Here is a 25,554-nt window from a genome sequence, read left to right on the forward strand (position 1 = left end):
CAACTCCATTAATGTAAGCGGGAAAACGAATAAACTGGAGAAAGGACAGGTTTTTCTCAGGAAATTGATTCCTGACAACATACACATTATTACATCTACCGATAACATTTTATTGACAGTCATTATCAACAACTTTGGCTATTATGGAATACAAAGGAAGACGACGGTTGATGGCAGCTTGACGGTAGTGTACCCTGAGGATAAACGTCAGATTCTAATGTCACTGGGGCGTACGTTCCGGTTTAGAGCCATAGCTCCAGCAGGCAAAGCATCCATTGAATATATCTGGTTTATTATTGTAACAGATAAGACCTGTGATATCCGAGAAAGCTCCATCGCCTCTAAAGATAATTTTTCAGATTATGGTGTTGAAATGTTTAATTTTCTACCAAAAATAAAGGAGAACGTAGACAAGGACCTTGTCACGCTAACTGGTTGTCCAATATATTCTGGGACATTATGGATGAAGGGAAGGGAAACGGCGTGCATGCTGCCTTGGCGAGGCAACTATGTAAGTAAACACAAGAGGTTTCACACAGGACCCACATTTTTTATGCCAAAATGTTTATGTACAGAATCAAAAAATATATATTACTCGATATAAGAACTATCTGTGACTTTGTTATATACGGATATGGATGATAAATATACCCTGCAAGCATCGAAACGTGATATTAGATGTATATTTCATATTCCATATAAATAATCAACAGATTGATTGTTCAAAGTTGGCACACATCATTGTTATTGACCCAGGTTCCACATGGCACAAATGGAACTGTAGATGTTCAAGGTGAAGGTTCTCAACATCGTGTACAGCCACCATTCGAGTTCAAAAGTGATTGTCATCGTCATCCCATCGAAACAATCACATCCCGAATTGTGGCCTAGTGAATGTTCACACACACTCTGCCTCCAGTGCTTATGCCAACTGTCGGAGGTTCTGTGGTTGATTGGGTTTCAATCTCGAGACCTGGTGGGACAGGATCTGGATGTTGTGATTCCTGAAAAGGGCTGTTATCAGTCTTGCCGTATTAGGTCAGGCGTTGTCTTGTTGGAGAATTACGTTCGCTTGTTGTATAATGGAAAGTACGTGTGGCCGAAGAATCTAATTTGTGTATCGTTGTGCCGATACATTCCCTTGAACTTGATCCAAGTTTGTTCGACTAGTGTAGGAGATAGCTGCCCACATCACCACACTAAAACAACCAATTCTGTCTACCTCCTGTATGCAGCTTAGGGCGTAACGTTCACCGTGACGCCTGCAAACACGACGTCGACCATCCGCACGGCGATGCATAAAAGGTGAATAAACCAAACTTGTCTCCATCACAGTTGTATCCATACACTGTGACGTTGACAACATTGACGCCGCAGGTCCTTCAAAATGACACCTCGAACTGGTCGTCTAGGGCCTAAACGGTTCCGATACGTAGGGCTAATATCCTATGCAATCCTGGTATTGCTAAGGGGTCGTGGGGTAGCCGCGTGGCTAAAGCGTTCGCTCGTCACACTGGAGGGCAGGGTTCGATTCCCTACGTGGGTACAAAGCCCATTTCTAGTGTCCTCCACCGTGATGTTGCTTGAATATTGCTACAAGCGGCGAAAAACCATAATCACTCACTAACTCATAGGTTTTGCCGAAACTGTAGAGAGGACCGTTGTTCTTTCAGGAAAATGACGTAGTCGGCTGGAACTGTCCTGTACTCTAGTAGTGATATGTAGTAGACCAGATCTGGGAAAGTCACGTGTTGTCCCGTGTGTCTGATAACGAATCCACTGCCTTGTGATGGTGTTTGGTGCAACGTGGAAAACCTTTGTATCAACCAAGTCAGAGAGCCTGACCACTCAGCCACATAGCGACGAAACGAAGAATGAATATAGCATGCATCTCATGCGGAATTTGTGCAGGAAGTTTTAGTAAAATTTTCGAATTGCCCATATAAGGCACTCATTCATCATTGCACATTATTGTCTTCCAATAAGTGTATGTAACTGTCAACATTATTAGCTAATGGTCAGTATAATCAACACAAAGTACCCTGTTATCTCACGGTAACTTGCTTCCTTGATACTGGTCTATCAAAGTTGGTTAGTTGGTTTGTTGTTTAACGCCGATCTCAGCAATAGTCCAGCTATATGACGTCAATCTGTAAATAATCGAGTCTGGACCAGACAATCCAGTGATTAATATCATGAGCATCGATCCACGCAATTGGGATCGATGACATACATCAACCAAGTCAGCGAGGCTGACCACCCGATCCCGTTAGTCGCCTTTTACGGCAAGCATGGGTTGCTGAAGACCTATTCTAAAGTGGAGCACTGCAATAGTTTAAACGTCCTTTTTTCACAGTGTCTAGACATTTCCCAACATGTCAAGGATTGTGAACTCTAAATGAATATACTACTGGTAATTGAACTAAAACCTATTCTGTATTTTCTTAACTGGTATGTTCAAGGATACATAGTGCCGCCCCCTTTTGAATTCTAGGATAACATAGGTCCAAAGTATCATATATGGTGGCGTCTTAACGAATGGTGATGCTCTGTGACTTGGTTGATTACGTGGAATCGAACCCAACGGCGTGGATCGTTGCTCATTATATCAATCGCTTGATTGTCTCTTACATCTCAAGTGTGTTTGAAACAATACACCAAACATTTATTACGCCTCAATATTACAGATGGATTCATGAGGATATGGTAAACATAATATAAACATACATGTACGTTTTGATTTTTTAAAGTTTTAAACCGCACTCAGCCATATTCCAGCTATTTGACGGCGGTCTGTAATTAATCGAGTCTGGACTATACAATCCAGTGATTGACATGAGCATCGGTCTACATAAATGGGATACGAAGACTTGCATCAACCAAGTCAGCGACCCCGACCCCGTTAGTCACCTCTTTCGACAAGCAAGGTTTGCCGAATATCAGTTCTAACCCGGATCTTCACAGGTCAAACGAATATGTGGCAATGGTATCTCCTATATGCGCAAACGATTTTGAATTATTACCTATTCGGAAATGTACGTGTACAAGGTATATAATATTTGATTCAAAGTGACATACAGTGAAACCCCATGCATTGTGGTTACTACCCAGAGAGACGGGAAATCACTTGATGGTCATTTTTGCTCAATGTTTTTTTTTATATATAACATAAACATGCAGTATTCAGTCAGTGGTGTATGATTTCAGAGATCGTGGGAGAAAGATGTGGCCGACGGGGCTGAGGGGTTCACCATCTGCAACAGCACATACTGGAGGTTGTATCTACTTCAGCGTGGATTCTCAGTCCGTGTCCTGTTTGATCGTGTGCATTGGTTCGTCAGCCAGTGTTGTGTGCCCATTTTGTTGTGAAGGGACCTTGATTGATGTTCTTTACCCTGGATCAAAATGGCTTGGAACTGTTCCACTACACAATATTTTCTTCCCGTTTGTAGTTTGTATTCGAATATAATTAAGAATTGACTTTCACTTTGTGTGAGTTCATTGGAGTATGAACCTTCATAGAGTGAGGGACAAACTGTATGAACGTCGGAGCTATCTTACGCAGCACAAAGTGAAAGTCCATTCTTATAATCTTTTATCCCAATTTCTTACCTCAAAGGATGTAAGCCAAGATCTAAACACAATTTTATTTAGTACGTCTGACTTCATATTTACACTGACAGTCAAACAACAACCAGCTATGTCGCGGAATAAAATAGTTCCCCCCAAAAAGAGGTGACATGAGCCTATGGATGCAGAACTTGCTCTGCAGAAACATCTTACGCAACACATGTGTTCATATAATATCAGTTAATATCAATGAACTACCTCAGTAAGTCAGCCACAATGACAGCGCGTCTTAATACATTTACATCAAGTACAAGACGTCAAAATGGCCGACACGATAAACGTGACGGGAGCTAGGATTTCCGAAGTTGTTAATGAACCTGTGGCGGTTACATGTGTTAGTCATCATTGATCAACTGACCGATTATTGAAAGGTGATTAAAGATGCGTCAAACAGACACCAAAGTAAATTCGTAGATTGCTGGAGACGGTCACTGTCAGCCTAGACACAGATCGAGGCGATACTGACGATAGTTTGGATGTGCATTTTTTCGTGTGTTCATTAGGATGGGCCGTTACGAGGAATTTCGTGAACGATCATGCAAGTCAAGCTCTCTTCTCTTCAAGTTTCTCAATGTATACTGAAATGCTGAGACCAAGATTAAAGGTTCCAAATGATCAGAACTAATGTTTATGTATGTTTTCGTGCTAGGGAATTCCCAGGGGTTTCCCCAGGAATGTGGAAGTAGTCCGTCAGTGTTTACGTCATTTCATGAACACGGTCTCATGAAAAACGTATGAACGTCAAATCGTGTCGTTCACACACTTATGAACGTCAATTTCGCGGTCATGTGACGACCTCTCGTCCAATGGAAAAGCCGTATATCGTGTAAACATCAAATTAAAAGAAATATTAAGCAATAAATCCATAAGGTGCATATATGTCCAAGTTACTATTTTACGACGCTTCAGCAATTTGTCAGCTACATACACGAAGCAATGAGAAATAAACAGGCTGGGAACAGGTCATCAATACGTGACTCTTATTAAGTCAGTCATGTTTTGTTTGTTTGTTTGTTTGTTTTGTTAAAGACATCTTGTTTCTATCTTCAATGATCAATAAAGACAAATCTTCAAATAAATCTTCTGTATATCTTCAACTCATCAATCAAATCTACATTTCACATGTCAGACATTTTTCCATCCAACACGTGACAATTAACGGGAAGTAACTCTTCCAATATAAAAAGAATAAATGAAGTGCAAGCTTACAAAACAACACTGACACTAAAGTTTAAATTCTAACATGTTTGTTGTTGAACGCCGCACACAGCAATATCCCAGCTATATGACGGCGGTCTGTGAATAATCGAGTCTGGACCAGACAATCCAGTGATTGACATCATGAGCATCGATCCAAGCAATTAGTCGTCTTTTACGGCAAACATGGGCTGCTGAGGACCTATTCTACCACGGATCTTCACGGGGCGTCAGTCATGTAAATAGCATTGCCTTGCTATGATAAAACAAGTGATCAGTTCCATCTCGTAGTTCGTACAAACATTATTCCTGGTCATAATACAAGCATGTCCCTGGCTGCATATGCTTGCCCTACGAGGCGATCGCGACGTATTGGATCAGGTGTTCAGACTACTGAACTTGTTAGATTGCGTGTCATCATGCCGAATACGTGGCTCTTATTTAGTCAGTCATGTTTTGTTTGCTTGTTTGTTGTTTAACGCCTCACTCAGCAATATTCCAGCTATATGACGGCGGTCTTTAAATAATCGAGTCTGGACCAGACAATCCAGTGATTAATATCATGAGCATCGATCAACGCAATTTGGATCGATGACATGCATCAATCAAGTCAGCTAGCCTGACCACGCGATCCCGTTAGTCGCCTTTTACGACAAGCATAGTCGTCTTTTACAGCAAACATGGGCTGCTGAAGACCTATTCTACCACGGATCTTAACGAGTCGTCAGTCATATAAATAGCATTACCTTGTTATGATAAAACATCAAGTGATCAGTTCCGTCTCGTAGTTCGTACAAACATTAACCTCATGATACTTCCTGGTCATAATACAAGCATGTCCCTAGCCGCATATGCTTGCCCTACGAGGCGACTGCGACGTATTGGATCAGGTGTTAATACTGAACTTATTAGATTGCGTGTCATCATGCCGAATACGTTTCTCGTTATATCTACCACTGCTTTGTTTGACTCGATTGTTTACAGGAAGTCGTCATTTAGCTGGACGTTGTCATGACATCAGAAATGGTGAAACACTTCAAGCCCAGGTTAGGAACAGTAACACGTGCCCATATGTATACAAATTGGACAACTATTATCTGAGCAAAGCGGTAGTAAAATCTTGTTAGTTTACATCAGTGTAGGAACTTATGGTAACAGAGGTGAAGCTGATCTGATAATTGGTTTGATACAACAAAAGACATTGCCTCAAATGGTTGTAACTTTCATTGGAATTATAAACGAAGATGTACACACTTGACGGGTTCCCTGAATTCACCAGTACAATACATGTGTTCTATTGATTTCAGTGACCCATTCATTTATTGTTCACCCGCTATGTATTTTGCATCTGTTTCGGCTAATAATCGTTATTGGTTATTTTCTGTCGTTGACGTTTTATGTTATAAAATACCAAAAGCAATGAGAAATAAACGGGGTTTATAACAGGTCATCAATACGTTGCTGACAATGATCATTTCCATCAAAGAAATGCGACAGATAACAACCCAATTTGAACCCAAATATATGGGCATATTTGACCCCAAAACAAACAAAAGCAGAAATGTTAATAGGAGAAGCGGACTCAATGAATTGCAAGGACTGCTACAGCAGTTACGCCGATTTTGTTGCGGAAATGAAGCCACGATTTGAAGCAGTCCTTCCTGTGCGATCTAGGACATACCTAACTTGGTCAACAATGTTTGTTTGATTTTTAAGGTTGCACTCCAATATTCCAAAAGTCGAGTGACAATCCAGTGATTAACATCATGAGCATCGATCCATGCAATTGGGATACGATGATATGCATCTACCAGGTCGGCGAGCCTGACCACCAGAACCCGTTAGTCACCTCTTACGACAAGCATAGTCGCTTTTTAACGCAAGCATGGGTTGCTAAAGACCTATTTTACCCCGGATCTTTAGGGGTCTCTCTCGTATGTACGTATAAATTGTTGCAGTCATACTAAGCTGAAATACCGCCGATGTGACTTTAAATCTTAAATCACTCACTCACTCTACAACAACTCCTCAGTAGCCGAACCACAAAAGGCTGTGTCTTGACATTGAAGAATGATCATGACTGTTTTTGAAAGCGAGCTTTCTACACTCAGAAATTATACGCCCTGACTCGTGGCAATATCTACAATTAGGCTCTGACGAAAATGCAGAAGAGTCTTTAGATCCAACTGGAGTTGAACTTGACTTTTTGTCAACAAACTCAGAACCAGACTTTATAGAACTAGATCTAGGAGGGGATGAACTATCCTTTCCTGATTTGTAATCCTGCGAACTCCTGCCTGTAAACCGTGACGGCTTAAAACTATCCCTGTGAGTTAAAAAAAATAATGAGCACCCTTGGTAACTGATCAACTTTCTGCTCATCAAGATATGTTACGAATGTCGGTTGACACGCAAGCGACTGAGCTTGTCGTAGGAGGCGACTAACGGAATCGGGTGGTCAGACTCGCTGACTTGGTTGATGCTTGTCATCGATCCCAATTGCGCTGATCGATGTTCATGATATTAATCACTGGATTGTCTGGTCCAGACTCGATTATTTACAGACCAACTTACGTAAAACCAGTAAAACCAACTGCCGCAAACCTCAAAATCACCTTTGACCTCGTGTGTGGTACACCACCTGTAAAACTAGAGTTTCCTTCACCCTTGCAAACTCTCCAAAAGTAGGGCAGTCTGTTTTCCTGGCATACCTATACTTTTGCCTGTAAGTTTCTATTCATAGGCTTTGTCGAAAGGGTCGATTAACGGGATCGGGTGGTCTGGCTCGCTGACTTAGTTGATGCATATCATTGTATCCCAATTGCGTGGATCGATGCTCATGATGATGTCTGGATTGTCTGGTCCAGACTGGTTTAATTACAGACCACCGTCATGTAGCTTGAATATTGCTGAGTGCGGCGTTATACAACAATCCAACCAATCAACCATCATGTGACTGGACGCATATTTGAGAACATTTAGAACATGGCTGGCTTGTAATACTGGTTTGATAGTTTTTTCATCCAAGTTGAATATTACTCATTCAAGTTTGTAAGTAATGTTAAATTTAGTATCTTTAGAGGCGTGTCCATATTTCATTTCTGTTATTTTATCATTCCAAACCAAATCATGATGTAAACCTAAAGCAGATTTATGGTATATATTTTTATGACTTGTGAACAAGTTACCTTAGATCAAGTACGCAAATGTGTTTTGCAACTGTACATGTATATGTATATTCCTAAAGCACCTGTGTAGGTGCGTATGCGTATCTGTATTTTAATTAACAGTTTGCAGGTACAGGTTACTGTAATTTATTGCCCATTTCTAATATCCTTTATATAAAGGGTTTTACCACGAGTGTTTTAATATGGAAAATACTGACACTGTCACTTCAGATGAAAATCCGATCTATTTTTGACTGAAACCCAGCATAGGTTTTTAACGAGAAGTTTTCGTCACATGTTTACCAGAAATAGAGCCAAACACAAATGGATGACGCCACTAGAAGCATGGACACTAACGACATAATGATAATGATTCTGATGCAATGTTTCCTGAAATGATTTTGGATATTTGTATGTGCTGATCAGGGATAACAGTTAGTATTCACTGACTAGACGTTTCACTACTGGGCAAAACCCATGAACACATGTATGGTAGTGACAAATCAAGAACCATTATCATTGCAAATCAGAGATTCGAAGCCTTATATCTTATGACTCTACAACACCTCAGGGAAGCGACTATCAACAACAAATGGTGGCGCCTTGGCGCGCGTGACTGGCTTACTAGTGCCACCAAAAGTATGCGACAACAATTGCAGGTCTTGAAAAACAAACATACAGGTAGACTTCGTGAACAGTACCGTTTATTTCGATGGAACGACCAACAAGGATTAACTCAACACGTCATTCGGGTACGGTTTGAGTCATGTGAGTATCCTACATATTTTTTACCTTCGGAACAACAGCATATAAGCCGTAGAGTTATCAAAACCGGAACCAAAGATGCCAGGAGTTTGGAAGTGTCAACATTGAGGGCCAGTACATGTACAGGAACATGTTTACAAGAACTGAAACGACCAGTGACGTCACCGCAAACGTCACGCGATCCGCAACACTCCCACCTGTAACGGAACAACAATAGGTCATGATATAAATATAATACATAATATAAGCCGGTGTTCAGCATTCTTATTTTAATATTGAATATGACTTTGTACGTTATGTAGGCATAAACTTGCTCTAGGAATATCGTGTATATTGTGTGTATAAGTCTCATATTTCTACAGAAGTTATATCAGTGATTTGGTTTGTTTCAACACATGAAATGCCGTACGATCATGATAGAACTACGTTTCTAATCTAGGTGCATATAGACATGGAAACGAGCCACATATTCGCCGTTGATGTTCAGAATAATACCCTCTGGTTTTTACCGAAGTGGTCTATGATCTGTTTCATTGAAACTTCCTGGCCACTTTATGCTGAAATATGGTTAAATATTGTTGTTTGTTGTTTAACGCCGCAATATTCCAGCTTTTTGACGACGTTCTGTAAATAATTGAGTCTGGACCAGACAATTCAGTGATTGACATCCTGAGCATCGATCCACGCAATTGGGATACGATGACAGGCATCAACCAAGTCAACGTTAGTCGACAAGCATGGGTTGCTAAATACCTATTCTACCCCTGATTCATCACGGGTCTCATAGGTTAAAACGCATCTTTATTCTCCTGTATTGCAATACAGAAACAATTAATACCACCGAACCACAAGTACCAATGGCTCTCTGATAGTAGAATATAACTATTAGTAAAACACTCAAATATATTTAAGTACTGGGTTTGGCCAAGATCTGCAAACAATTTATTCCAGAATGTCGCCAGAGACATACATCACTTATGGATTTTCTCGTACATTAAACTCAGACACTGTGAAAAGGCGGAACCATTGTTCAAAGAATCGAAGAGACACAACTAACGTACATGTACATCAATGATGGCGTGTTTTGCATTAAGGACTGTATTCCTTAATGTAAAGTGCCTACCTGGACAATCCCTTTCTGGCAGTGCTGCTCTTGTTGTTTCAGAAGTCGTTGCAATGGCGCTCTTGGTCGTAATACCGTCACAGCCTGGTGATTGGGCTGTATGAGCGCTAGAATACATAGTTACGTAGACACGGTCAAAGGAGTATCGTTACTGGCAGGTAAACTGATATACGTTTAATGTTAGAATTTTCAGATAAACAAATTAAGTTTTCCTTCAAGGATGTATTGTAAACGTTTTACAAAACCTGTCAATGGGTAGGCTCAAACTGATTTCCAGAACTATGAGAAGTATCATCTGTGTCTTCATTAAACAGGGAAATTCTGTATATGCGGGAAGAGATATGGATTGTTTGATTGGTTGGTTTGCATCGGGGACGATGACACTCAATCAACCAAGTCAACGGATCTGACCACAGTATTCATTTAGTTTCTCTTTAATTCTCTTAATGTACATATAGTTCAACTATTTTCAACGTACGTGCATTTGTCTGCATCAGTCCCTTTTGGTGCAGCATCGAAAGCTCTCTGGCAGACACGTCAAAAGCTGTAAGAAGTGGGAATCGCGAGTTAGAATAATTTTACATCCATCATTTATTATGTATGGATGCATATTTCAAAAGCTCCTTTCGTATGAAACACTATTGGCCATGTCAATATTTGTATTTTTTTACTTACTGCATGATGTTGTAGATGTTACCGACGTAGCGGCTGCCGTCTTTACATCGCTATGGTGCCAACACAGTGAGCAGTAGTCAGTGGATAGAGGCATGCGTACTGGGCCTTGTAGTCACTAGGACAAAGAAGGAAACTGATATTGTACATACATAATACAAACGGAAAACGGAATTCTCAGACATCAGTTAATATCCCGAGCATGTACCCTGCACCAGTCAACAAGTGAGTAATGTATTTGATAAATGGAACTCTGCAAACCTATCCTTTCCAATGTAGGCATTTTCGTTGTTTCGGGGCGGTACAATGCAGTAGAGTAGAGATTTCCTTTGATTGTAGAGATGTTTTTGTCTCATTTATTTTACTGCTCTTCTTTCGTTGTGTGTATTCGTCACGTTGTACCCAAAGTGGGCGTACCAAATTGACATTGTGTCTCAATGATAATGACGTTTTGTCATTTCAGGATAAAATAGAGTACTTCAGTGTTTGCGTGGATGATTTATCCATTTAATGACTATTGGTATAGATGGGCATTTAACGTAGCATATGGTCGAAGGGGAACACCTCGTGGTGCATTGCGTGCAATTGGAAAGCGGAGTTGTCCAAGGGAGACAACTCTTGACGTGTTACTCCAGGTTGGCTGGAATGTTTAACAACCTCTTGATTTTCTTCGCCATTGTGGAAGCAGCTTTGTTTAACCTAACATTGTTCGCTCCTTCGATAAGTGATCCATACATTATTTTGTACAGAATGTACTTACTCACTATGGTATATACTGTTCTCTGAAGTTTATTTTTGAGGTTGGATGTTTGGTCGTTAGAACTTGACGTCAATTTGTTACAGTTTCATCCTACTGTCGAAAAAGGTATGTTGGTCGATGGGTCGATCTTTGCTTTTCAGTCGGTTATATACTTGCAGGCTTGGTATTGCAATTTGAGTTGGCGCACGATGCTGCTAACCATCGCGGGCCATGTTGCATACTGACACCCGGCAGTCCCCCTTTGGGGTCTTGTCATTAATGCTTGTATGGTTTGTCTAGAAATGTTGAATAATTGCAAGTATTGAAATTTGGGTGGGCTCTCGATGTTGCTTACCCTCGCGGTCCATTATGCATATTGACATCCGGTACTCTTTGGCTTACCCTTTGGGGGGACTAGTCATTAATGCTTGTATGGTTTGTCTTGAGATGTGTGCATCCTCTTGAGTCTTGTACTGTCTGTTCTATTGCCGTCGGGGCTGTAGTTTGTACAATTGTGTTTAATGTCCAGGCTGTTAGTTATTAAAAAAAACCTACTAAATTTATTGATGCCATGTTATGTCTGAGAACTCCTCGTTGTTATGACTGAATAAAGCGATCTTACTCAATGTTGTTCTTAAAGCAAGAAATAATTTCCCCTCTCTCCCCTGTGAACATTCATGCTTATAATTAGAGACGCCTAATGGGGTCTGGTGGTCAATCTCACTGACTCAGTTGATGCATGTCATCGCATCCCATTGCGTACATCAATGCTTATCATGTCAAAAACTGGATTATCGGGCCCAGAATCAGTTATGTACAGACTACCGTCATAAGGTGGACTATTGCTAAGCTTGTTTGTTTGTTTGTTGTTTAACGCCGCACCCAGCAATATTCCAGCTATATGACGGCGGTCTGTAAATAATCGAGAATAAGTGCTCCGCTAAACAACAAAAAGACTAACAAAAACGGATCATTCATGTAACAAGAAACAAAACGTTCTGTGTCTGAATTTACACCCATATTCATCGAAGTAAACACTGCCGCAAGAAAAGATTGATTTAATAACCGCCATGTTTTGGCAATGAATGAACTTGAGCTTAACTCACGTGCACTTAGTGGCATCAGAGGAGATGTCTGCTTTAGCGGCATTAATTTCACACTGGCAGGCGGTGGTGACAGCTGACAATAGATAGATAACAAGATGGTTTGGATAAAATCATCAATAAGTCATGACAATATAATCTCAGTACGTATAAAACATTGTAGTTTGAAGGCAATCAAACGACATTTCGCGACTATTAATACTGCATTCGTATTTGTTTAATTGTAAGCGAACCTTTATGCCGTTCTGCTATTGGTCCGTGCGTGTTAACATGACTAACTATTATGACTCAACGCATAGTGAAAGAGTTAAGCTAGATGATGTTTTGAACACACCACAGTCTGTGCTTCCGAGAGCTGTTATCTTGGTCTCTACGCCAGCAGCCAGAGCTGCTACAGTTGTGGAGTCATCACAGGCAAATGCTGTCTCCCCCTTCAAGCACGCAATGTAAGCCATGGCGGCGCTGTAGAAAAAACAATGTCAACTTTACAATCACTGTAGTTGGCGGAAAAATGGACGTTACAAACGACGAAAGTGAACACACTACTATATATGTTACCTTTTTTACTAAACATATTTAATTTACGAAAATGTGCTTCCATCATCATGTCTACAATATATTCATATATGAGGAGAATCGTCAATTTTTCAAGATATTAAACAGCATGTGGTGATTACCTGAAGATGGCTGCATAACCAGCACTATGATCGGTCTATCAGAATTCCTTCTGACATATGCAGGTGTCCGTAAATGCCGCTTCTATACAACACAAAAAGAGCACACTACACAGCAAATAATAATCTGGCAACATCTCCCAACCCTCAACCATATATATAAAATAATAAACTCCACGTTAGTCCAACATCTTCTTTATATCAGAAACTGATATAAAGAAGATTTTGGACTAACGGAGACTAAACGTCTTTATTATTTTATTATATACATGTACACCGAGTGAACATTTGCCTCATGTTTGTATATATATTCGTAAGTCTAGGGAACATAAGAATGTTTTAGGTTATTATTATGGTTTATATATATATATATATATATATATATATATATATATATATATATATATATATATATATATATATATATATATATATATATAAAAACATACTCCCGTGTTTTTCTTTGTTTGTTAATGAGTGCTAACAAGTGTGGCTGAAAACACGTGCTGTATTATGGCCACGTGACCAGTTGCACATGAAAGAAAACTTTTGCCACTAAAGTGCTGTGCATATAATGTTGATCGGTTCACCTGCACACAGGTGTTATCTGAAGACAATACGTGGCCATTACTGTTTCAATACACAATAAGGGCCCACAATGAAAACTGGTCAAAATGTTAAAATTTTAGGATTGTGAAGTTTTTAATTTGGTTCGGTATATATTTGGAACTCTCCGGCTACTTTCAAATGTACAATATATGATATGTTACCGGTTATTCTCATTTGACTCAATGTGGTTGAAAAATGACGATGTGGAGTCTGTGCATTACACTATAATGTCACACAATGACAACTTGACATTGGACGACGATAGGATCTTATGACATCACTACATCGCGAAGAAGTACCTGCATCACATTATTTCAATGACGTATTACCAGTGACAATACGATAAAAATTCACATAACGGCAATGAAACCTTGGCAAACTACGGTTCTTCGACATCATGAGTGAGTGAGTGAGTTGGGTTTAACGCCGCTTTTAACAGTATTCCAGTTATATCACGGCGTGTCAGTTTAATGTGGGAGGAAAGCCCGAAGTGATGCAGGTCTTAGACGTTTACCACTCTGGTGAAACCCACGAGCACGGGTATGGTGCTGACAAACCTAGAAACATAATTTGGGCGAACCGGGATTCGAACCCACAATCATAGGTTTCTGGCGTGCCCAAGGGACACGACTCTGCACAGCGAATCGCGGCGCCTTAGACGACTGGGCCACCCGTGCCCCCTCGACATCATGAAATCAACTCGGAGTTAGGCAGTTCGCCCCTATGATATTAAAAGAAAGAGATATCAAGACAAAATATACCATGCAAGCACCACAGCAATATATCCGAACAATATTTGCAGAACGATGGTTTAAAGGTGTGGGTTTGTGACCACATTGATGGCGCTCATCACTGACTGCTTGTAGTGAATGAATGTCTACAGACAGATATGTAGAATTCTCCAGACAGGTTAAATATGTCACTATTACACTGTGTAAGCGACATAATATTTACATTATTATTCCTATTGAACAATAAAAATAGACACAAATTTTGTAAACTAAACATGAGTGACTGAGTGAGTGAGTATGGTTTTACGCTGGTTTTAGCAATATCACGACAGGGGACACATTTGGTTGAAATAATGCTGTTGTTTAGTCAGAGCGATTCAGTGCATGAAACATTAATATCACCACAGGACAAGATTGATAAGACAAGATCCGGACACGTCACAATACGATATAATGACATCACTTCATCGCAATGAATAACACGCGTCACATAATATTTATGTCGTTATGACCAGCGAAAATACGAATAATAACAAAGATTCGGCAATAGGGCAGTTCACCATTAGGACACTACGATGAAAAAACATTACAGCAACCGTGCTAGCACCACATCACAACAGTATCTAGAAAACTGTACAACATTCTGTTCAGTCCTGAAATTGGATTCCTGACGGCGCCCATCAATGGTCGTTTATTGTAGTGCCAATGAACAGAAATGGATATTTTGACTTAAAGAGATGACACGAAGATGTTGATTATGCATGACATCGAAGGGCTGCGTATTTAGTAATAACCGCATGTGCCCCTGGCAGACAATGTGACAATCGTAAGTGCAAAAATAAATGTTGGAAAATGCAAGTTGATTGGGTGACCGAACTGACGAACACAAGTATCCTTTTGTTCTCACCTTTGAAATCAAGTACTTTGTGAAATTGATTACATATTTTAAAACATGAGTGTCTCCTATATCCCACGTATGACCTCTTCCACGGCAAACTCTTGTGTCAATACTTGATACTACCATGTCATTTTCGAATCCCGGATTCTGATTAGTCCACATGTTATATCGAATCTACTCCATGCCATGATTTTGTTGATGGCTCCGACACGATTGGCTCCGTTACGGCGAAGTATTACAGGGAAAATAATGGGAAGCAAACATAAGAGAAATAAAACCAATCGCCACTGAGCACTGACACTATGATGGAAAAATGGAAATACATCTTAAACCTCAAATTGAAAATAATTGAATAATTCATACGTGATATATAAATATGAATTCTCATGAAGTGTTGACTCACGCGCATATTGCTGTTTCATCTACGGCAGCCGGCTTGTCTGTATCATACGTAGCTTTACAAGCAGCACATGTCTCCGCCACAGCTGTTGGGAGGTAAACTGAAAACAAACCAATGATGTAATTGAAAATACTTAATTCATGACAATGGTATGGAGTGTTTGGCGACTTGAAAACAAATAGCAGAAGGTTTATTGCGAATGAATGACGTATGCTACCCTTGGCATACATCAATGTGAGCATCTGCTCTACTTTGCTCTATCGTTTGACTTCTTTGAGATTATGTTCTATTTTCTATCTCACATATAAATCCCGATGAAAGTGATTTGATTCAAACACATGGTTTGAGAAATAAATACAAATCCTAGACGCCAGTGAATAACCAATCTCACACCATGATTAATCGCAAATAAATCACACAGAAACACATTATGTCATGAAGAGAATATTTAACGATAGGTGCAAAATATGCTATATACCTCATCACGTCTCGTGACAGGATTTATGTCGCTGACAGATATGATTATTTCAATGGCAATTGTATAAAAATGTATGTTCCTGCAAACAGAGCTTATGCATGGCCTTATTGTATACTCTTGTCCTATTCTTACCAGCTGCGTGGTTTATAAACATTTACAACTATGCGTGTACAATAATACACAATGTATTCGTGAAATGTTTATAGTAAGCGAACGACGCAATATTGGATCAATATTGTTATTTATTATAACCTGTTGACATCGATCACGCCATTAAATGCAGCTTTAAGTTGGTAATGACAGAAAGGGAAGATGTGTCCCTTAAAACCTAACCAGACATGCATGTCACACAATATTGATTTTTTGTCACTGACAGATTTATGACCAGCTTCAATAACTATACATCTACGTTTCTTTAAACGTTTAAAGGGCAACTAAAGTTACAAACAATTTGTAATTTTACAGATTTTGTCAATTTCCGAGACACAATAATTCATTATATTTTTAGAATGTATTTGAATGTCCAAGTAAAAGTGACGAAATCACACACTCCGTAATCATCTTCCAAAACAAAACTAATAGGGGGCAGGGTCTTCATATTAAATTGTGGTCAAGCATTTGTAATTAAGTATGTTCCGACTATATGAAATATGTGCTTGTGAATCATTATCAAACAGTGATGATGCCAGTGAAATGTCCTCCATGTGTCTTAGGCCTTGGATGTTGTAACACTTATCAAACAACTTTTGAGCAATAGCCGAATGAGGGTTTTTTAAATCTTCGTCGAAATTCGCCCGACTTCTGTACCTCAAAAGTTATGAAATATAGAAACCAATGGATGAAGTTGCTGGAATATTGATTGACAGAAGGGGAATCCTTACTATTTGTCACTCTGAATGTTTATGTAAGGATCAAAACATGAAATAGATGAGGCGCTTTTTAACAATTAGTTAATTATATCAGAACATCGATAATCCTGAAGCTTAAACCTAGTGGCCTAATTCCCTTTTGCCGTGTGAGCAACACAGTGGTGTAGATATCTAGTCTGAGACAAATATTGAAATAAACAAAGTTATGTTTGCCCAATTTATGATAATTATACGTAAAGGTGTATTCTCCTGTTTCGAAATGTGTTTCTAATATTCGAAGATCGTGATGTTCTATTCATACTTGATTGCTAGGAAGACTTAACTTATTCTGAATATTGTAACTTTTATTATTCGTAAATCAAAACACTAATTTAAATTGTCTGACGGAAAGGTTATTAATTTAATAAAAATAAAACCAACAAAACCCTTTCCATATCTAAAAATCTCTAAAAACAGAGTCTGTTGTACGATTCCGATTACATCATGGGCATGTGATTATGAACCACTATCTAACAATACAAGGTGTTCGCGAAAAGGTGAATCTATCCTGCCCCACCGGTTGCACCCATCACAAACACATGTCAGGATATCCAATTGTTCACCTGAAAAAAATTGGGAACATATGGTACAGGTCAAAATAGGGAATTGCATCGGACATAATTTCACTGATGTGTCAAATTGAAAATGTCCCCTACAAGTCTGCCATAAAATGTATTGAAAGCTTTACTGAGGCCTTGAATTTTGTAACCTTGATCAAACAACATCTGAGCAACAGCTGTATGTCGCTCTTTGAATTCTTGGTACAAAGAGGATGCACGATTGTACCTAAAAAGTTGTGGAATGTGGAAACCAAGCGCTCGAGCTGCAGGAATATTGCTTGACATAAAGGGAAAGCTGACAAAGGAAAGTTAAAGTAATCCCTCTTGTCATACATTCTTGTGGAGAGTGTTTTGTCACTTTGAATCTTTATGCATATGTCGAAATATGAAACAGATGAAGCGGTCTCTCTGGTCTCTTTTATTTCTAGTTCAGGTCGGTAAATCAATGGCAGGGAATTGGCTATTTGAGCAATGAAGCAAAGAAACAACTTACCTAGAAAAAGCAGGATCACGCCAAATTTCAACATGATGGTGTGTTTGTCTGAAGAGTCTTTCTGCGTCTGGACGAAGAGACACGGGGGCGTCCCCCTATATGTAACGCCCGTCTCCATAGTCCCATGATGTTGTGCCACATGGCGTTAACATAACAGTAACATGGTCAAGATAATTGGATATGGAGGTGAGGCTTGACTCATGTTAACTAAAAATCAAAAGCTCCTAGTTTGCGATCAAATCTTGTAGAATTAAAAAAACAAAAACATTTAATGAACATTCCAAAACCGAGTGATTCTAAAACTAATTGATTGAGCATGTCACATGAACACGTTGATCAGAAGACGTCATACCTATAACGTGGAAAAGATGCAATACAACCGGGGGCAGCAATGTCAACTAAGAGGGAGTCAGATCACCAGGAGATATGTCAGAAAGGCACGCAGGTTGTCCAGTTACGGGTCACGTCATGCCGACCTTTCTCGAACTTTTACCGACCAATCTCGTCGTGTCATCTTGATGTGGAACGAAAGACCGAATTGATACAGGTCCTAGGGGGTAACCGGGATTCATATAAGGTTTCTGGCACGGTTAAGGGAATTCTAGCAGTTTGACGAATGTCCCGAGATTAATAACGGGGTTAAGGTGATCGAAGCAAGAATATCATTTACTTGCTAAACAGGAATTGTGATTTTGGAAGAAAGGACTTGCAATTGATTAATATGATAGCCTTGATCTATGTTGATTGATGGTCGATCTGGAGCATGGAAACTGACAGTTTCAGTGGTAATGAACAAGAAGGCATTAATATTTAATATGTGCTACCACTGAATTCTCTTCCACATTTCATTTATTTGAAAATGTATTTTATTAATGTCTTAATCACAGCGAGAACCGCCGTCATGTAGATGGAATATTGTTGAGTGCAAACAAACAAAACAAACAAAACAACGAGAACTACCAAAGGAACCTTCACTGTAAACACAAGCAAAACAAACAAAATGTAATTGTTTTATGTTAATAATATTTATATTACGCATATTTCCACACCACTCAGGGGCATACTCAAAGTGCTATTATTACCCATGTAACTGGATCAAAGTGCACTGAAGAATCATTCTCTGCTCCCTGGGGACTATACAACCCACGCTGCCTATTATGCGCTAGAAGTTTAACAACCACATTGCCATCTCATTCTACCGGGTGAACACATTATGTGATTAAAATATACTCTGCAAAAAAGAGTGTAATGTGATGTATGTGATGTGGATGTAATCCTTATTTATCATATTAATAATCAATATATGGTCATCGATTCATCAAACATGGCATACACTGACATTAACAAGATGGCGGTCATCTGTTCTCAATATCCTGTATGTCCCAAACTGACTGGCATCGTCGCCCAGTGGAGTCAGTCAGATCCGGAATTGTGGCCTGGGGGATGTTAACCTACTCTTGTGCAACTGTCGGAGGTTCTGTGGTTGTTGCTGACGTGCTCGCAGTCATTGAGCCAGTGCATCCCATAAATGTGTTCGATTGGGTATACATATATATAGAGGTTATCACGCGAGTGTGTTTGGGGTTGGTAAATATCCTGCATTTGGAATAAATTTATTCCTAATACAGGATATCTACCATCCCCAAACACACAAGCGTGATAACCTCTTTATCATATAAATCTTTAATTCTGTGCTTGAAAATCAGTTTCCCTCTCTCACAAACATCACCGAAACATTGCGAGTTTTCCTGTAATGCGCGCATTAATATTTATTACATCACAAGGCAAGTGATGTGTCAGTCAGGCAGTGACTATAGCCAATTTAGTTCCAACTGAAATCTGTTTCTCATACACTGGCGAAGCGACATTTACGCAAAACAACAATGTTTTTACATGCCTTTCGCGGCAATACATTGGTCTGTTCGCTGGAGTAACTGCCCTTTGTCAAATGGAAGCTACTCTAACCCTAGTCAATGAGACATCACGGTCACGTTCAGACGTTGTTGACAGTAAGGCTGTCATGTCATAACGTTTAGTGCTGCCAGATGCACACACGGCGACAAAACGAAACAAGGTAACAATTCAAACATATTTCGGCCAAATCCAACTATTTACATTTAGTACTAACTACTAAATGACTTTATCGCGCGTATCCAAACCATGGGCTAATTACGTCTGTAACCCAATCACCCCTCGTAACTCAATCACCCCCGTCCACCACTCGGCACCGTGCCCGGGGAATAATTCCGCGCAAGCATCATCCCGCCCTTTGTTAGTCCGTCATTCGCGAACAGCCCTTCTCCAAGTACACACGTGTGTCACTGTATCTAATCGCCTTCGCTTTGTACGTTTCCTTTGTACCCAGTCGCGACCGTTTCGCCGATTACGCCTTCAATACCATCTATTCCAACACTCGCCGTATCGCATTTACACAATCGCGACCGTTTCGCCGATTACGCTTTGAATACCATCTATTTCAGCACTCGCCGTATCGCATTTATTCCGTTCTACTCCCGAACTTCACCCTCGGGACAATTTTACGCTTGTGGAACACCAACTCACCACCTCGACCTTTCGTGATGCCTCCCAAGAGAAGATCAGCCGCCAACCACAAGCTTGTGAGGGGAGCCAAGCAGGCCAGGACAACCAGGAGACAAACCCCGGGAGTACGCATTGTACAGGAGGCAACAGCTGATGGTGAGTCTGCCAATTACGGAGATATCGAAGGTGGCAACAGAATTAACGTGCAATCGGCGCAGCTTGTAAATGCCGCGCAGGCTACCAACTCGGCTACCCAGGTAAGCGAGCATCTGGAAAAAAATACTCCAGTTGCTGGAACATTCAGCGCCCGGCCCGGTTAGCGCAAACCAACAGGTAAGGCTTGGTTTTAGTTCTCCCGCCATTTCGCCCAACATAGGGAGAATCCCCGATGCTCACAACGAGGCCGACGGTGACGCGGCTTGGCCAGCCAATCACATCGCAGGATACGGGGATTCCCTATCCTTCCGTGCGGATGGAATAGACGCGCACGTCAAACAACAGGTGAGGGAAAAAATCTGGCGTGGCGAGTATGTCGACCTCGGCACAATACTACCAAACACCGAGGGAAGTCACGAGGACGGTACGATTACCATGGCGTACGACTCCTCATGTAAGGTAATTTTTAAACCAATAAAGCAGCAACCAAAGCGCCTGTCCCTGGCAAGCTGGACTTCAGCTTTCCACATTTTCATGTGTATATATGTTAGTAGGCACTCCGAGGTCCGCACAACCCAGGGATTGCTGTCCTACATGGAAACCATAAGAACGGCGGCACTTCGATTCGGGGGGGACGCCTGGTCAACCTACGACCAACAATTCCGACACAGAATGTCAAGGGACCCCTCACGACGCTGGGACAGCATCGACGGGGAGTTGTGGCTGAAGTACATGGTCACACAGCCGGTACGACAACCAGAATCAGGCGGACGGGGCGCAATGACACACGTACAGGGAGACATCGCCAGTCAGGTATGCTGGGATTTCAATAAATTTGGCTGTAGCAGGGTCAACTGTAAGTACACTCACAAATGCGGTAAGTGTGGCAAACATTCCCATAGCCCTAGGACCTGCTTTCGAGGGAATGGGGTCCAACCGACCCCATACAAGCCCAATCAGCCTTTCCCTAACAGAAAACCAGCCGTCAAGGCAGGTAAATTCAATGGCCCCTTCCCCCGTGGATCTCAATGAAATGGCACCCTGGTTACGCCAATATGCTAGGGTCAGTTACAAAGATGCAAATTATTCATGGGTAGGTTTTAGCTTTGGCTTTAGGCTCGAGTTCCAGGGAAGCCGCACGGGTCGCCTGGCACGAAACTTGCGATCAGCCACGCACCAAGACACGGCAGGCTACGTGAAACAAAAACTACAAAAGGAAGTCGACCTTGGCAGGATGGCGGGCCCCTTCAAGGACACCCCCCTAGACAACCTCCAAGTATCCCCAATAGGCCTGGTGCCCAAGAAGCAGCCAGGATATGGTCAGCACCTGGGTAAGCATGCAGAGGAATTCCGTCTAATTCACCATCTATCCTATCCCAGGGGTAAATCTATAAATGACTCTCATAGACACAGAGGCCTGATCCGTCGTGTACGCCAGATTTGATGAAGCCACCAATATGGTTCAACAACTGGGAAAGGGAGCACTACTAGCAAAATTCGACATTCAGTCGGCCTTTAGAATTATACCAGTCCACCCATCCGATTTCGAGCTGCTAGGCATCAGATTCGAAGGTGAGTTCTATTTCGATAAATGCTTACCATGTGGCTGCTCCATATCTTGCGCCATATTTGAAACGTTATGTACCTTCTTGCAATGGTGCTTGCAATCGCATCTTCCAAAGTGTCAGATCATGCATTACCTGGATGACTTCCTAACGGGGGGCACAGCAGGCACCAGCCACTGCTCAGACAACCTCAACGGATGTGTGAATACACTAGAACAGCTTGGGGTTCCTATTGCGCACGACAAGACGGTAGGCCCCACAACCAAACTGACATTCCTAGGGCTGGAAATCGACATCATTGCAATGCAGATCAGAATCCCAGAGTCCAAGATCAAGGAGGCAACAAGGGAAATCCAAGACATCCTGTCAACATTTCACCACATTAGGATTACCAGCTGGGTCAAGGAAGACCTACAAATGTGGTTAACATTTCTTACGAGTTATAACGGCATTTCAGTGTTTCAGGACCAACTGTGGGTGGACAGCGATTTCCTCCAGCTGTTTTCAGACGCAGCGTGTGGCGCCGGCTTTGGGGCCTACATGCAGGGCAAATGGTTTAACGGCGCATGGCCACCCCAGTGGGTGACGGATGGAACCACACGGGACTTGACGCTCCTGGAGCTGTTCCCCATCACACTGGCCATCCAAATCTGGGGCAAGCAACTCGCAAACAAAAAGGTCCTCTTTTACTGCGACAACCAAGCCGTCGTAACAATAATCAACAAGCAGTCAACCAAGGCCCCCAGAGTGATGAGCCTACTCCGTCGCCTAATCCTGCAGTGCCTCCGATATAATATTATGTTTAAGGCAAAGTATGTATGTTCCACTGCTAACACTATTGCCGATGCTCTCTCGAGGTTTCAGCTCAAACGCTTCCGAGAGGCAGCACCAGCCGCGGACCAGAACCCAACACCTATCCCGTGCAACATATGGCTGATCTGAGGCAGGAAGCCGGCAGACTCCTACAACAATCTCTGTCTACAAATACATGGGCCACTTACCAAACAGGCATCAATGCCTTGCACACCAGCTACAAGAGTTTGGATGGTGGGATCCAGCTACATGGCCAGGGCACGGCAGTACTTGCTCCTGAAGGGCACCAGTACGAACCAACCGAGGATGCTATGGCTGGCACGAGGGGGGATCAGTTGGAAGGAGCTGGACACCATTCTAGATGCACAGGTCAAGGCGACACGGCGCAGCCCCAGAGCCCTCATCATTCACCTGGGCTCCAACGACCTGTGCACGGTCAAGGGCAGCCAACTCTACCTTGACATGGTGGCATCAATCCTTCGGATACAACCCCAGCTTCCTGACACCAAGATCATCGTATCATCAATGCTGCCCAGGTGCTACTGGCACGATGCCAGGGACCCACTAAAGATCGAGGGGATGCGGAAGAATATCAACCGCTCGGCGGTACAATGGTGCCACATCCCAAGATCCTGGCATCAGACAAGACATGGTACGCCTGGGAGGGCGTCCACCTCAGTGACAAAGGACTGTGTGTGTTTGCGGACAATTTGTTGCATGCCTTGGCGCTTGTTTTGCGCCAGTAAGGATATTATCTCCACAGGTTAGTGTTTCCTTTCAGTACATAGGCAAGCCGGGCAACAATGTTATCTCCGCGTATCGCGTGGCCGTGGTGTGGGGTAGAACTCTGGTGCTTTGTGGCGGGGTTCTTGTGGGCTACGCTGCTAGTAACAAATTAACTTGCTTCCAAATTAATACTCGTGCTTAAGGCTACCTGCTTTTCAGCGGGAACCTTTCCGGGGTTACCTGCTTCTCAGTGGGAAACTTGTTTTTCCCGACTTTTCAGCCGGGGAATCGTAAAATAACATACGTTGGGGCAAACAATTGCCACGTATATGGGCCCGGCGGCGGTATACACAATAAGCAGCTAAGTAGCCCACTAGTACCTGCACACCCTCGGCCATTTAACCCAATCTCATCTTCTGTTTTTATTATAGGCACGGGCATCCACGGCTCGGTGGCCCGTGCCTCTCCTTGGCATATCACAGGATAATTTAATTTGTGGAAAAGTTTTCAAGCCGCAGAGGTCGACAAGCACAGATATGGCTACTGATTCCGCTTGGCTTGGCCTAGTGCCCTCGCAAAATTGTTTCGAAATTTATATCTCCAAAGTTGCCAAAACTTATAAAATGCCTTAGGTACGCCTCAGTTGCACACTGATTTTCAGTATATTAGACTGTTCTTTTGATCATGATAGCAATTATCCCTTTAGTTTATCCAGATTCCCGATGGTTAATTCTGACTCGATCGCCGAATGACAAAGGCGACGCCATGTTTGTTTATAAACACTGAAAGCAGTCCCTGCTTGACCTTTGATATTTGCATCTCTATCCGCATGTGACCCCAACGGATATCGTTTTTATCCGTTGGCTTTATCCCGGTCGAAAAACCTACCCATTATTTGATAAATATATATATATGTGTGTGTGAGTGTGTGTGTATGTGTGTGTGTATGTGCGTTTTCTATCTCCATGTTTACAGTTTCTTGAAGACAATGACTGCGTATTTTGGACTCTTGTTCATTTATGTGAAACTCATTTTGTCTTTACATGATTTTACGTTCACTGGCTTCGGAGAGAGTATCTTACACGTTTCCGTTTTGACTTGAGGGTTAAGTATCTTGACCATAGGAGAGTTGCGTGTGACCGTTAAAATGCGAAGACAATTGTCATCTGCACCGAGACCTGATCTTATTGATCAAGCGAAGATAATATGGTAAAACACGCGTATGTATTGTTGTGTTAATGTTACCTTATCTGAGGAAATTCCTTGACAAATCCAATATGTCGTTTGAGTGTTTTGATTACGTATGCTTTTTCAAATCAATATTATTATGGTTAATGAACATTTCTAAAGTACACTCAGTAAAACACAGTAAACAGCAACATAATATTCTACAATAAATAACCCGTGAAAGTATTTGGAATCAGTGTGTCTTTTTAATCAGCTTGTGTCATGTCAGTCTTATGTTTCTCTTTTGAATGTACAGATCAAGAGTAAATAAAGCGTAAGTACACCCTTGGTGAAAACGTGCACAGCAGGTATGATGAAGCGATATAATCATAAGGTAACCATAGAGATAACAGGACCGTTCCTGGTTAATACCTCCTGC

At 41.5% G+C, this 25,554-nt stretch overlaps 2 pseudogenes; one reads left to right on the forward strand and one right to left on the reverse strand.

Annotated features, from left to right (window-relative positions):
- The window catches only part of LOC139462367 (uncharacterized), a 112,339-nt pseudogene that overhangs the window by 66,584 nt on the left and 20,201 nt on the right, over positions 1-25,554 (reverse strand).
- LOC139462591 (uncharacterized) lies at positions 20,357-22,288 on the forward strand (annotated as a pseudogene).

This window comes from Haliotis cracherodii, unplaced genomic scaffold (genome assembly GCF_022045235.1).
Source record: "Haliotis cracherodii isolate W230 unplaced genomic scaffold, xgHalCrac1.p SCAF_15, whole genome shotgun sequence".
Lineage (NCBI taxonomy): Eukaryota > Metazoa > Mollusca > Gastropoda > Lepetellida > Haliotidae > Haliotis > Haliotis cracherodii.